Source organism: Adiantum capillus-veneris, chromosome 14 (genome assembly GCF_014529385.1).
Source record: "Adiantum capillus-veneris isolate H3 chromosome 14, ASM1452938v2, whole genome shotgun sequence".
Lineage (NCBI taxonomy): Eukaryota > Viridiplantae > Streptophyta > Polypodiopsida > Polypodiales > Pteridaceae > Adiantum > Adiantum capillus-veneris.
Window position 1 is genome coordinate 47,689,768 of NC_140944.1, and position 15,187 is coordinate 47,704,954.

The window sequence follows — 15,187 nt, forward strand, 5'->3', positions numbered from 1 at the left end:
AAAACAAACAACCACAAACATCAAATTTACAGCAACTATAAGGAAAAGCTATTGCGGAGGTTATTTAGAATGTGTGTTGCAGAGTGCTCGCAAGTGTTATCTACAGGAAAACCCAACCGTTCATCTTGGAAAGGTACTCCTTATTCTTTTTTTTTCATGTACAAGGGAAGAGTGTCAAAATCACAATTGTAGGCATGGAATAACAGGTTAAACTAATTGAGAGACCAATGCTAAATGGTGACTTGCAAAAGTATGGAACCTTGAAGTGCTTCTATTGTCAACATGTGCCTGCTATTCGAAAAAACTGCGACTGCCAAGTATACTACATAATGCAAACCGACAAACGCTATTCTCAAGCCATGGTGCACCAAGGCTTCCATGACCATGATGTAAAACTAGGTTCATCCAAAAGTACCATTGCAAGGGTGAAGTCTTTGGTGGCTGAGGCCGTTGATTTGCTTGGCATCCAAGCTGGGCCGAGAAAAATCCAAATGGAGGTGGTTAAGCTTATTTCCCAATCTGTCCTTCAGCCTTCTTCAGGTGAATGCACTTCGCTTGGACAAGTAGAGTTGTCAGTTCTATTTCAAGAAATATTTCCTGTTGTTAAAAGCCAAAGGTATGGGAAATGCATTTTAATATACTTTATAAACTTAGAGTCTTATATATTTCTAAACTTTCATGATGTTCTACGCAGAATTAATAATTGGGTGTATAAATTTCGTGGGGAGTCGAGTGCTCATGGAGAGGAGTTATTGATAATTAACTTAAAGAGACACTTGACATTTGTGTTTATCCACGGAATGCTTTTTCCAGGTCAATTTAATAGAGACGAGGATAGATGTTTTGTATTCAAGATGTTGACAACAGGTCCTGGCTCAGGCATAGATATTGTCAATAGAATGCGAAGAAATTGAAATGGAGATCTAAAAAGAGTGTGGGTTTGCTTTGATCACGTTAGACGGGTAGAAGGATGGACAACCATGGAAGCCCATGTTTACGATCCAAGGCAAGTTTTAATTTAATTCTTTGAACTTTATGTTCAATACATCCTACAACCTATTCTAGAACAAATTCTAGAATACTAAACACATATTGACACATACTTAAATGTTAATGTGGCTTTGTGTTGATGTTCATGATCAGTGTCCAAGAACTAATGACAATTGCCATATGTGAGATGAAAAAAGAGGACACTACAACACAGATGATATTTTGGCAACAAATGATCATTGTGCTAGAGCGCAATGGGGTGCCCCCACTAGATTTTGCTAGCTTTATGCCAGATGAAGCCCAAGCAAACTGGACTGCGGTGTGCACAATTTTCAATGGAGGTCCAGATATGGTGATGAAAGGTAGGGAGAGATCATGCCTTTTCCATTGGGAACAAAGTCTAGGGATCCACACCACAAAATATGTTCTCAATGCATTTGAAGATGAGCACAAACGACTATGTCGAATGTGGCGGTGCGCGCATAGCAGTGAAGATGCATAGGCCCAACATCGGTTCATTCGAGCTTGGTGGGCAACAGGAAAGGTGGAAGATGGGAATCTAGGCCCAATGGAGTGCTGGTTGAGTTGGTGGCATGTGAGGTACCTTCATTGGAGGAAGGAAATTGTTGGTGTAAGTTTTCAAATTTATTCTAGAATAGTTTGTAGGATGTCCATTTAATTAGACCCTTCATGATATCAAAGAAATATATTATTTTATTTTTTTGTAGGCTTTAGATGACTATTGCATCGAGGTCGTCCCTCGAACAAATCTCTCAGAGTCATGTCACGCTTCATGGCTAGCAGGTGAAGGTCAGAAGCCTAAAATTTCTTTATACGATGCAACAGTTTCGGATATTGGGAACACTATTCTTCAACAATCCAAAAGAATGCCATATACAGAGGGTAAGTATATAGGAAGCGGACCAAGCATAAGCAAGATGAGAGACAGGGCAGCTTCACGACAATTCCACACACCTACTCCATCACAGAGTAGCCGTGTTGTGAACGATGCAATTGGAGGCTTTGATCTTCCAAAGGTGCCAGAGTTTTTTGGAGACCAGGTTACAATGACAAGGCAATGCAAGACATTCGGCAATGTTATAGGCGAGGAGGCAAATAGTTCACACAGCCCAAAGTATGTCACTCAAAATGTTGCTCGACAAAGAAAGGCTCGAAAGTTGTCATTTGGAGATGCATCACAGGTAATCCAAGATCAGTCTATGGATGAGGAGAATGACGGGGTGACAATTAGGGCCATTGAGGTTGACATAAATGACACCATGTGGGCAATACATAGGTGCAAACTGGGGTCTAAGTTCACTTGCCAAGGAAAAATCAAAGGAGGAAAGTGCAAGAAAAAGGTGAATTTATGCAAGAGGCAACAGCGGCACCAAGTTTTTGGGGGAAACGCAACTGGGAGGGGCGTAACAATGAGACATGGGTATGGTTTTGTAGTGATGATGTCAAACATGTGTGGGATGTATGTCCATATATTGTGATGCGGCCTCCAAGACCTCCACTTGAGTGGCCAGTGGCACAGGGCACGAACTTAACAGCGCTAGAAGTAAAGTCTTTACAGCTAGCGGGGTGTCACATTGTTGAGCTTATATGTGAAGATACTCAATATATGGCTTCTCTATATATGACACCCAGGTCCCCTCTATATATGCATCATCTCATGTGTGTATTCTACACACTTTGGGGTTCTATTTCTGCGCTCTCTTTTTCTCTCTCAACATGGTATCAGAGCAGTACATTTTTGTTTTTGATTTCTCTGCTAATTGAAAATGATTTTGCAGAAACTACCCGTCAAAGAGACTGGAATCGATGTGGTCTACAACTTTGCAGAAGAAAGTTTTTTCAAATTCTTCACCGATTTTGAGTTATCGTTCGCGGACTGCGTACATGCCTGAAAAGCATGTTCCGCTTTTTGTTTTTGATTTCTTTGCTAATAGAAAATGATTTTGCAGAAACTACCTTTCGAAGGGACCGGAATTGATGTGGTCTACAACTTTGCAGAAGGAAGGATTTTCAAATTCTACACCGATTTTGAGTTATCGTTCGCGGACTACGAAGCGATAACCATGCTATAGCTAAGCTTATCAAATTGACTAGGAAGCAATACTCATTCTATGGCTAAGCTTATCGATTCGACTAGGATGCGTTAATTATGTTATAGCTAAGCTTACCGATTCAAGCATGCCACCACAGTGAGAACTTCTCCCTTGTTCTCTTTAGTGACCTTAACCAAGAAATCTTCCACATAGCAATGGTACTTAGGCTCCTCTTTGTGAACTGCAGAGCAAAATTATCTTTCATAGTTTCACAAAATTCATCTCATCTTGATATTGAGTCAGAAACAGAAGTGTATAAAGTAATCTACCTGTATCAATTTGTGCATTCCATGCCCAAAGACGGTGATTCCCATCCCATGTGTACAACATTTTTCCTTTTACGTCCCTCCACCTGGATTTAAGTTGCATCCTTTTACGTCCTTTTACGTCCCTCCAACTGGATTTAGTTTCTCAAAATCCTCATTAAGCTGCATCCAGATTGGATCCTAGGTTTTTCGAATAGCATGACTAACTTCTACTGAATCTAGATCTGGAGTCCTTATTGAAAGCATGAACCTGGCATGATGTGGAACATATCCATTTCTAGAGAACTCCAAAGCTAGATTGTGCACACGATCTTGCACTGGCCGTACCACTGGATGTGGTAACAAGCGGCACAATGGCGCTGGTACTTTGCGAGTATCCTGTATAACCATACTTGAATAGCTTTTGATCTTGTAGTTTGAAACAGGAAATGTTAGACGAGCATACCATTTTAGAAATTACCAACCTGAAGGAGGTGCAAAGTGTCGTCAAGCAAATCCATTTTAGCGTGGATTTCTCAGTAATAGTAAAAAGACTGCGATCTTCATTCCCCGCATCCTCTCTTTTGTCATCTTCTTCACTTTAGTAGTTCGCAATAGGGACCTTGTCCTTTGATGGCGTTGGTACCTCGGATTGTGTAGTGCCCTTAGCATTGGCTTTCACTGGCTTTTGCACTACTTTCGCTTTGGTGACTTCTTTCTTTGTGCTAGAACCTTCCTTTTTCAAAGGAATTCTACCCTTTTTCTTTGGGGTCTCCCAGCTAGGGTCCTCTTCTTTATGTGCTCGTGTGACCCGCTTGCTTTCAACGACTTCACTTGCTTGATTTTCACATCTTTTCTTGATACCCCTCGACTACTTGTCCATAGGAAAATAATTATTAGGCTAGGTTACTAGCAAACAATGATTAATTTCATGAGTAAATACTGCAATAAACTCCAGTGTCTTACCTCTGCAACAAGAGTCTTTGGAGGAGGCTTTGAAACGCTTGGTTTGGCCATTGCACCCGATGCTATGCTAGTGGTTCTTGGAGCGACAGGTACTGAACCCTTGCCTCCACAGAATACAGATCGTTGCCCTTTTGCCTGGTCACAAAATGTTCGATGTTTCTTTCGAAAGAGAGCATGTTAGACTGAATAAAATTAAGAGGTCTCATTACCAATTCTCTTATCGGCCACGCCACAACTGTACCCACTGCTGCACCTAAGGTGCACACGTCATCGCCAATGGGTGGAACATGTGGCAACATGAGACCGGGATTTGATGCCGATTGGCCGATTGGACGGCTACTCCCAACGTGCCTCTAGGCAAATCTCTTCCATGTAGCTTTTCGTGGGGTAGAGAATGTATCATAATTCCTTTCCCAACTTCCTTGCCCTTGCTTAAGAGCACCACGTTCTCATTCTTGCTAATCTCGGTGATACCATGATGTTGTTTCGTTGATACCATGGTTATTCTCAGTGATACCATGATGTTGTTTCGTTGATACCATGGTTATTCTCGGTGATGCCATGATGTTGTTTCGTTGATACAATGATTATTTTTGGTGATATCATGATGCTTTTTGTTGATACCATGATGATTTATTCCTTTTTATTGATACAATGATGATATTCATTGATCACTACGTTGATAAATGTTGTTTTATGTAGTATATACACATATCATTTGCATCACGTAATCACGCATCTTGTACTTTTACGTTCATACTCTATGTACCATATGTTTTCATGCGTATATATATCGTCAAAAGAGTGGCATCGCGAACCATCTCTTATGGCATTGTGAACGTAAATTATTTCACTAACGATGCTAATAATTTTCATGACTATGTTTTTTTGAGTCTGCTCTATGTAGGATTCATCAAAGAATTGATTTTATGAAGACAAACTTGGTGACAATAAAAGATTTATGAAGATATGTTTAGTGATGTCATATTGATGACAACATGAAGATATGTTTGGTGATACGATAGTGATGACATGCTACATAGCATATTCATGGAGACACTTCTGATTACGAGCTAATCAATAGCCTTTACACCTCTTTATTGAACCTTTGTATTCATTATTGTATTTGACAAGATAGGAGTAATGTAACTCCTCATAAAACATTCATTGTAAAAGGATTGATGTAGCTCCTCATAAAATAATCATTGTAAAAGGAGTGATGTAGCTCCTCATGAACATTAGTATATTCAATGATTTTTATAATATAACGGTGGGTGTATATAGAGCTGTGGGTTTTTCCCTTGATCCCCCAAGGGTTTTTTCATTCACAGTTCGGGACCCTTATTTGAGCGGGGGTGTTGAGCTTATATGTGAAGCTACTCAATATATGGCTTCTCTATATATTGAGGCGGTCCGGGGCGGGCAACAAGAAGAGCAACCTCTAGACACCCTTCAAGGTTCCCGTGCTGCTCAATGGGGCTGGGGCACAACACAACACAACCCAAAACAACAAACCCCCAGCCAAATCCCAACTACACAAGGGGCACCACCTAGTTTAAGAGCGAACTAGGACGCATAAGAGGAGAATCGTTAGAGCAACCCACAAACAAGCAAGGAATTTACACTAACCCTAACACCAATGGATCACTCTCACACACTAAACACGAGAGAGAGAGAGAGAGAGAGAGAGAGAGAGAGAGAGAGATGAGAGAGAGATGGTGCTCGGGCTGCTTTGAAGTGTATCATTAATGATCAAGCAAACATAAATATATATATGTAAGAAAGGGAGAGAGGGGGGAAGGGGGTGCTTGTTGCACTAATGCCTTCTTACAAATCTGTCATGACAAATCAAAGTGAGATTAGTATTTGTTCAACATAGCTTGCGTAAATTTCACCACAACACATCACAAGAAAAGCCACCCCAATCACTGTCTTAAGGCCAGGGGAGTCCTCTCCACCCTGTCGCCCTCTTACAGTATGTGGGATTTATGGCTAGATTGATCACAACACCAGAGACAAGCTATCAAGAACTTAACAAAAAACACCAAGACACTTACGCATCATTGTTGTCCATTACTTCACGTTGGAAGGGAGACAAAGTATCCAAGCTTAGTCCAAATCCACCCTCCTTGATTCAGTAAATGTTGGGCTTACACTAGTAGGAGAAATGATAGATTTCCTACTCTCAATTGAATGATCACTCTCTCTCTTACAGTGGCATAGAGTTCCCTTGCTAATCCCCTATTACAACACATGCACGTGCATAAGACAATGAGCTTCCACTCAAGAGCTCCTTCTAGAGAGGTTGAGCTTGGCTTTTCAAGCTATAGCATAGTGCTCTTGCTAATGGCTCCCCCTTTTTTGTGCTAGCTACACCCTCCTTTTATAGCAATTTTGAAGGCTAGGGTTACTCCTCTAACCATGGTTGGGTTAGATTTTCAGCAATTTATCTAATTTCTTTTGCTTGGAATTATCAAGAAGTTGGTGGGGAAAGAGAGAGGAGAGAAATGGAGGTGATAGGACTTTCATAGTGGGTTAGTGTTAGTAGAGTTAGTATTAATTTACAAATGGAATTGGATATTTACAATGGGAGTATCCATGTAGGATACAAATAAGGAAGAAAAACTCTTAAGAGGTAAGAAAAGGTGGATTTCTTACAAGGTTGATGCTCCAAGTGTCTTGAGTAGGGCCAATTTTGACGCTTGTTGACGGTCCACTAGCTTTGACGGTACATTTTTTCTCCACTCTTGACCTTCCTTGAGAGACAAGGTAATTGAAGCTGAGTAATCAACCACCATGATGCTTTCTTTTAAGAGAAGAGGCTGAATTTTGTGGTTTTTTTGATAGATATGGGTAAATTGGAGGAGGAAAAATGAGACTAGATGGTCAATTTTGGAATGGAATTGTGTGTGGGAGGTATGAGTTCACCATGGTTTCTCTTATTCTTCAAGGTTGAGGAGAAGGTGAGTAGGGTGCAGAGAGGAGTGGTGAGAGAGGTGGGGATGATGAGTGGAGAAGTGTGTGTGAAAGAGGAAAATGATAAAGTGGAAGAGAGAGTGTGGCTGCATAGCATGGGAAAACTGGGGTCCACTAATAAAATCATAGCTCACAGCTCATAGATCAAAAAAATATGAAAACATTTGAGGCAAAAGTTCAACCCATGAGCTACAAATTTTGTTTGTATCATCTTTTCAAATTCGGAGAGCAAGTGAACTTTAAAAATTCAGCAAAACCAACCGTTTTTTTCCACTGCACAAGGTCCTTGTGGGGTCCTTCTTTGGATGATTCTTTTGAATACCTCCAAGAGTGAGCCCTCCATAGTGCATGTATGCATGCCACCTACCCTTGACCTTATTTGGTAGGTCTATAATTGAAGATATCGTTGAGATTATGATATAAGTGAATAGTACAACTAAGAAAATCAAATACTGAGGGGTCTAAAAAATATGTACATGTCAAATATAAAGAATATAAGTGGAAAAAAATATAAAGGGGTCAAAAGAAATCTCTCTCATTATGAGGCTACCATAAAAAGATAAATATTTTTGGTGTTCTAATTTTTTAGGAAAAAAATAAATAGATGTAGGAAGGGAAAAATCACAATAGTGAAAAAATATACACATAAATAAAACTAGTTTTTTTGGATTTTTGTTGGGGTGGAGTTACACCAAATATAAGAGAAGCTTACATGAAAATATTTCTATATGGAATAAAGAGTATGAAAAATGGTAAGAAAATTTGTGGTAATGGTGAGGCAATGTACAGAGCATAAATAACACACACCTAGGTAGAAATATTTAAATAAATACCAAAATAATTATGAAAAAATCGTTTATTTAGGCCATATATACAAAGAAATATTTACATACGCATGGGCCATAATATACTTATATTTTTTATTTTTTATTATTTTTTTGGCTCAACTAGCCCAATGACTAGCTAATTGAGGGTTTTTTAAGAAGATATGGGAAAAGTCCCGTGACTCACGCACGCCTATGTACAGTGAAATGGTAGGGATAGCCACAGTGTTTGGGTGATTTTGGTAGGGTGAGGTAACTCACTGTGGAACTTACAAAGAGCCGAAAAACGGCTATCATTAGCCCTCCCCCTGGATGATGGTATATTCATGTACCATCATAGAGCATGTATGCCAAAGAGAGTGCTTCAGAGTCCTTGACGAGATTTTTATTGTTTGGCCCCTCAGAATTTTGGCTAGAGTTACACTCATGCTTCATGTAACAATACTTACATGAGACAATGGCCTTTTGACAGATCTTTGGTAGATCCTTTGGTAGAAGGCGACTCAAATAGGGCTTCAAGCGATACCCGTTTACTTTCCTGGAGTGCTCTTTACCATTCAAGTCCATAAGCTGATAGTAACTTGAATTGAAAGCCTTCTTGACTATGTATGGCCCTTGCCATCTTGTTTCAAATTTGGCATCAAAACGATTATCGAGTCAATTATCATACCTTAGCAAAAGATCTCCTTCATTGATGCCTTTGTCCTTCATTTTCTTGTCAAGCTTCTCCTTTGTCTGTGTGGCTTTCCTCTTATAGCACTCGTATGCTGCTTCTCTTTTCCACTCAAGCTTAGCTAAGGTAAGAAGTCGATCCATCCATGCTTCTTGATCATCTTGTGCTGATTTGCCATGAAGTCGCATTGTTGGAATGTTTAGCTCAATTGGCTGTAAAGCCTCTTGACCATAGACCAAGTGAAATGGTGTGAACTCCATGGCTTCCCTATATGTGGTTCGATACGCCCACAAGGCACCATCCAAGAATTCATCCCACAACTTTGTCTTGTTTCTCACCATCTTTCTAATGATGCCTGCAATGACACCATTAGCTTTTTCTACCAAACCATTTGATTGGGGATAGTAGGGTGTACTGTGACGATGTAGAATGTGAAGTTCTTCACAGACTTCTGTGAGAAATCCCTTTCTAAACCCTGGACCATTATCAGAAACAATCTCCAAAGGTGTGCCAAATCTACAACAAAGGTGAGTGTAGACGAATTTGCTCACTGTCCTCTCATTTACCTTTGCCACACTTTGTGCTTCCACCCACCTAGTCATATAGTCTACAGCCACTAGAATGTAGAGTTTACCATTTTTTTTCCTAGGCTGAGGACCCATAGCATCAATGCACCACTTTTCAAAGGGTCCATTTGCAAGCACGATTTGCCTTGGACCATAAATCAATCTTCTTTTCCCATTTACCTGACAATTGTGACAACTTTTACACCAATGTTGGACATCCACATACAGACTTGGCCAAACATACCCCGCAAGCAAAATCTTCTTCACAGTTAATTCTTGGGAAAAATGACCACTACATGCCTCTTCATGCAAACCTTTTAGAATGGCTGGAATTTCCGCGATAGTTGGTACTCTTCTGCACACTCTATCCTTCCCTCTTTGATAGAGGGAGCCTTCTAGGAAGAGATATGTGCTTGCCTTCTTCATGAGTCTCCTCTTCTGAGCCTTCGTGAAGTCTTGTGGAAACTCGCCCCCCAAAATGTAGCTAATAATGGGAGTCAATGACTCCAATCCCTGGTATCTCGGTTGCTTGACAGTTGCTGCCACCATGATGACCTGCACTTCTTTCTCAACACATGTAACTACTTGCTGTGCAAGTAAATCGGCATCTTCATTCTGTTTCCTAGGAATATGATATAGTTGCACTTCTTCAAATTGATTAAACAATCTACAAATGGCATGAACTTTTGTCCGTAAGCTTTCATTCTTGCATGCCCAAATGCCTAAAATCTGTTTAACAATGAGAAGTGCATCTCCGTTTACCATGAGGCGTTGTATCCCTTGGCCAATGCACATCTTCAAACCATGAATTAGTGTGTCGTATTCTGCTTCATTGTTGCTAGCTGAACTTGGTAGATTGAACTTCTCTTTCATGACCACCTCTCCACTTGGGTTGAGCAACACTAGCCCTCCCCCTGCTTTTCCTGTGGCTCGACGAAAAGCTCCATCAAAGAACAAGGTAAAAGCATTAGGAATACTTTTTGGTGGTGGTAATGGTAGGGTCTCTACTTCAGGCACCTTAATCTCCTTTTCATGCACCCTATAAGTGAGAATCCCTGCCAATTGTGCACGCACACTATCTTCTACCTTGAAAGAGTATTGAAACTCTTGCAACTCCATAATCCACTTTGAGATCCTAGTACTAAGATTCATTTGAGATGACACCCAAGGGAACAAATTCTATACAGTGAGAATTACAAAAGGTTTTGGTAGTAGGTAGGATCTAAACTTTCTCACCGCAAACAGGAGAGAAAGCATCATGAGTTTTGCTTCTGTGTAGTCTCTCTCCAAAGCATTCATGACCCTACTAGCAAAGTAGATGGGTCTCATCCTTGTACTGTGGGGATCTTGTTGTAGCAACACAGCACCAATTGTTTCCCTTCCAACACTAGAGCTAACAAAGAATGTGTACTCCCAACAAGGAGGCATGAGTGTTGGTAGCTCTGACAAAATGACTTTTATGTTACAAAAATACTCTTCAAGCTCATCAGACCATGCAAATTCTACTTGTTGTGTCAACTTTTGCAAAGGATGAAGCAACTCCAAAGCCAAGTGAATAAAGCGTGACATATACTTCACTTTTTGAATGAATGATATGACCTCTTTGAGATTCTTGGGTGAGGGGAGCTCAATAAGAGCCTTTGCCTTTGAAGGATCCACCTCAATTCCTTTATAGGAAACCTTGTGACCAAGCAAGATCACTTCATCCTCAGCTATGTGACACTTGTCGGGGTTGAGTTGACCTCCCATGTCATAGAGCTTCTTTAAACCTTCTTCTACCCTTTGTAGATGCAATGATTTTGAGCTATAAATGCAAAAATCATCAATAAAAACCCTAATGGACTTTCCAAAGAATGCTTGAAACACCATGTTCATGAAGCGTTGGAAAGTTGCAGGAGCATTTGTCAGGCCAAATGGCATGAATCTAAAAGCATAACAACCCCAAGGAGTGATAAAGGTTGTTTTCGATTGATCCTCCAATGCGATACCTATTTGAAAGTAACCCGAGTAGCCATCACACACAGTGTACTTCTCATGACCAGCTACTTCATTTAGTATCTCATCCTGAAATGGGAGGGGAAAGTGATCTCTTTTTGTTGCCTCATTAAGTGGACGATAATCCACACACACCCTCCACTTGCCGTTTTTCTTAGGAGTGACAACAACGGGAGAGACCCACTCTGAATTCTCCATTGGATAAATGAAACCTGCTGCTAGAAGCTTTCTTACCTCCTTGAGTAGAGCCTGCTCCTTAATGACTCCTAGCCTTCGTAGCTTTTGAGCATTAGGTGCGGCCTCTGGCTTCAACTCAATCTTGTGTTGAACAACATCTACTCCACGCACATCGGTGTAGTCTTTAGCAAAAAGCCTCGGAAATTTCCTTAGCACACATTTGAACTCCTCTCTTTCATCCTTTGTAAGTGTTGTAGACAACATACCTTCTAACATTCCTTCATCTTCCACCTTTTGGTTCTCTTGGGAACCTACCTCTTCCAAACCTCGACAAGACGTCTCTTGGTTGCTTGGCTTAAACTTTACCCCCATGACTTCGATGGAAGACACCTCTTCAGTAATGCTGCTGCTACTTTCTTCTTCTGAAGTGCTATCGGTCCAACCTTCTTCCGTCTCACTTTGAGATGATTCTTCATGGAGCTCCTCTTGGAATTGCTCCTTCATGTCAAAGACAACCTTCTTATGATTGTCAATCCTGCAAATTAATTTCCCACTCTCCAAATCCTGCAAAGCTCGCATTTTGATTAGCCATAGTCTTCCTAGGATAAATGGATAACCACTTTCCTTGGTCGACATAACATAAAAATACACTGCCTTCTTAATGCCAAAGGCCTCCATAAAAACATTTTTACAAATGCCTACGCACCTAGCCTTGCTATTGTTTGCCATTTTCACTTTGATTTCAGGTGTCTCATGGATGTGCATGCCTAGTCTTTGCATGAGCCCTTCTGTCATGATGCAAATTTGTGCACCCCTATCCACTAGACCTTTCCTAACCAATCTTCCTTTTATGTAACAATCTAGCACAGGTGTAATATCCTCGTTCATTTCAGCATGTGCAATTTTTACAACAGGAAAACTCTCTTTTACCTTTCTCCTAGTGCTAACTGCCTTTGTTAAATCCCTCCTAACTTGTGGGCATAATGCAAGAAACTGAGGCCATGAGATATCAGGACCCTTACCTCGCATGTCTTCCAATAGGTTGTATGGAGCCATACCATGTCCAAGAGGGAAGTCTTGGAGATTGATACGACGTCGAGTCCTCTTAGCTTCCTTGGTCTCCTTTGCCTTCTTGCCTTGTCCATGGTCACTCTCTGATGGGAAACCCTCTTTCTCTTTACCTTTTCCTCGGCCACGCTTAATGCCATTGGCTTCCATGTCAACCTCATTTGAATTTGTCACCTCTACCACATGCACATTTGGATGTGGCAAAGGTGGAACTCCTTCTACCCCTTATGGAGGTGGTCTTGGTCCATTTGGCCTTTGTAGAAGCCTTGGTTGTTGACCAGCTCCTTCTCCTGCATTCATCACTGGGTAATTCATGTTAGGTCTCCCTGGATCTCCACAGGGCCAAGGACAATTATACATCCCATGTCCAGATTCTCTGCAATTCCAACATTGCAAGACTCTCCTAGGTCGTGGATCTCGCTCTTCAGACTTCTTTGCTTGTCCCTTTGGACCTACAGCTTGTGCAAGGTGAATTGACAGGCTGCTTAAAGATGCGTTTAACTTCTCAATTACTTCCGTCGTTACCTCAGGAAGATCTATCGATGTTGATGCTTGTGACTTACCTTTGGGTCTAAGAACTTCTATTGGAACCTCTCCCCTTAAGCACTTGAGTTTCCTATATTTCTCAGCAGCCCTAGTTTCAGCTGCATCAAAGGTAGCAGGTGCAGCTGCCTCAACTTTTACCTTAAGGTCAGGAAAGAGTCCGGCTATGAACCTCTCCTTCTTTAGAAATTCTACACCATCACCAGGGTTAGCAACATTTAGTATCCATAGAGCCCAAAGACGTAGAAACTCTTGCTTGTACAAGTAGTAGTCATCTAAGTCTTTTTGCTTATCAGAAACAATGTCTTGCCATAATTTTTGAGTGTTTTGGGGATCAAAAAAGTATTTCTTGAAGCGATTCAAAACTTCTGTGTAATTCCCCTTAACTTCCTCAGGCAAAGAGTCAAACCAAGTGCTAGCATCTTTCCTAAGGACCACCTCAAACATTTCTATACGTTCTTGATCAGTTATTATCCTCTTGATACGGCAAGACATCTTGAAATTCGCTAAAAATAATTCTGCATCCTCTCCAGGCTCTCCAAAGAAAAGAGGATACCCAGACATTTGGCGTTGGCTTTCCATTGAATTGATTTCAAAGTGACACCCGTTTTTGTTTTTCTTTCTTAAAAAGATTTACACAATAATGTTTTCTAGCTTGCAATCTATTCTACAACAAAATAAAGATATTCACATCAAACGACCTATGATAATCAATAAGAGGTAGGATGACAGGGTTTGGTGATGCGAGAATTTCTCCTACTCTTTGGGCACCAAACATGAACACCATACGTTGTTGAAAATGGATTTTCCTACTAATTGCAATGTTTATTCTAATGTGTGGAGTGAAATGGAAGGGGAAAACCTCTATTCCTGGGCCATTATCCATGGTCTATGCATGACCTAATTCTTAAAACAAAACAAAAATATAGACGTCCAAACTAAGGTCGTACCTAATGAGAGGCAAAACAAAAGGATTTACTGAAGCGTTTATCTCAGCCAACCTAAGAGGACCTAAAATTCTACTCAAGAGCTCCTTCTAGAGAGGTTGAGCTTGGCTTCTCAAACTATAACATAGTGCTCTTGCTTATGGCTCCCTCTTTTTTGTGCTAGCTACACCCTCCTTTTATAGAAGTTTTGAAGGCTAGGGTTACTCCTCTAACCATGGTTGGGTTAGATTTTCAGCAATTTATCTAATTTCTTTTGCTTGGAATTATCAAGAAGTTGGTGGGGAAAGAGAGAGGAGAGAAATGGAGGTGATAGGACTTTTCATAGTGGGTTAGTGTTAGTAGAGTTAGTATTAATTTACAAATGGAATTGGATATTTACAATGGGAGTATCCATGTAGGATACAAATAAGGAAGAAAAACTCTTAAGAGGTAAGAAAAGGTGGATTTCTTACAAGATTGATGCTCCAAGTGTCTTGAGTAGGGCCAATTTTGAAGCTTCTTGATGGTCCACTAGCTTTGACGGTACATTTTTTCTCCACTCTTGACCTTCCTTGAGAGACAAGGTAATTGAAGCTGAGTAATCAACCACCATGATGCTTTCTTTTAAGAGAAGAGGCTGAATTTTGTGGTTTTTTTGATAGATATGGGTAAATTGGAGGAGGAAAAATGAGACTAGGTGGTCAATTTTGGAATGGAATTGTGTGTGGGAGGTATGAGTTCACCATGGTTTCTCTTATTCTTCAAGGTTGAGGAGAAGGTGAGTAGGGTGCAGAGAGGAGTGGTGAGAGAGGTGGGGATGATGAGTGGAGAAGTGTGTGTGAAAGAGGAAAATGATAAAGTGGAAGAGAGAGTGTGGCTGCATAGCATGGGAAAACTGGGGTCCACTAATAAAATCATAGCTCACAGCTCGTAGATCAAAAAAATATGAAAACATTTGAGGCAAAAGTTCAACCCATGAGCTACAAATTTTGTTTGTATCATCTTTTCAAATTCGGAGAGCAAGTGAACTTTAAAAATTCAGCAAAACCGACCGTTGTTTTCCACTGCACAAGGTCCTTGTGGGGTCCTTCTTTGGATGATTCTTTTGAATACCTCCAAGAGTG

General features: G+C 40.6%; 1 pseudogene; it reads left to right on the top strand.

The window, feature by feature from the left end:
* Window positions 1-1,928: 1,928 nt before the first annotated feature.
* The window catches only part of LOC147442329 (uncharacterized), a 14,548-nt pseudogene continuing 1,289 nt past the window's right edge, over window positions 1,929-15,187 (top strand).